Here is a 417-nt window from a genome sequence, read left to right on the forward strand (position 1 = left end):
CTTTGGTATCAAACATCAGTTTCGTAGCATTTTTGCCTTTAGAGGTAGCATCTGGTGCTCCTTATACACGCTAAAGCCAGTATGTTCTAGCACAAGAGCAAGCAGGCCGAGGCAAAGCAAAGAAACAGATTGGGCAAGGGAGACCGGCAATGTTTTGTTGTGTTCGGGGAAGTCCCGTTCTGACACGTTCTCCTTGACACCTCATGGGGGCGTGGGAGGGGAGGAGGAAGAAAGGGGAACGTCACGTCTATTTCGTATTGACCTTCGGCCTACGCAACGCGCCGTCACCCGACACCGCAAGGATCATCGCGGTTATGCTGCGAGCACGGATCTTGTGAGACAGGAGCCTGGGATTTGCGTACGTGAACACACCTTTGCATAAGTGTGCCTCAGACGCGCCTTATGTCCCTTTTTGAT

The sequence above is a fragment of the Penaeus monodon genome, chromosome 24, assembly GCF_015228065.2.
Source record: "Penaeus monodon isolate SGIC_2016 chromosome 24, NSTDA_Pmon_1, whole genome shotgun sequence".
Lineage (NCBI taxonomy): Eukaryota > Metazoa > Arthropoda > Malacostraca > Decapoda > Penaeidae > Penaeus > Penaeus monodon.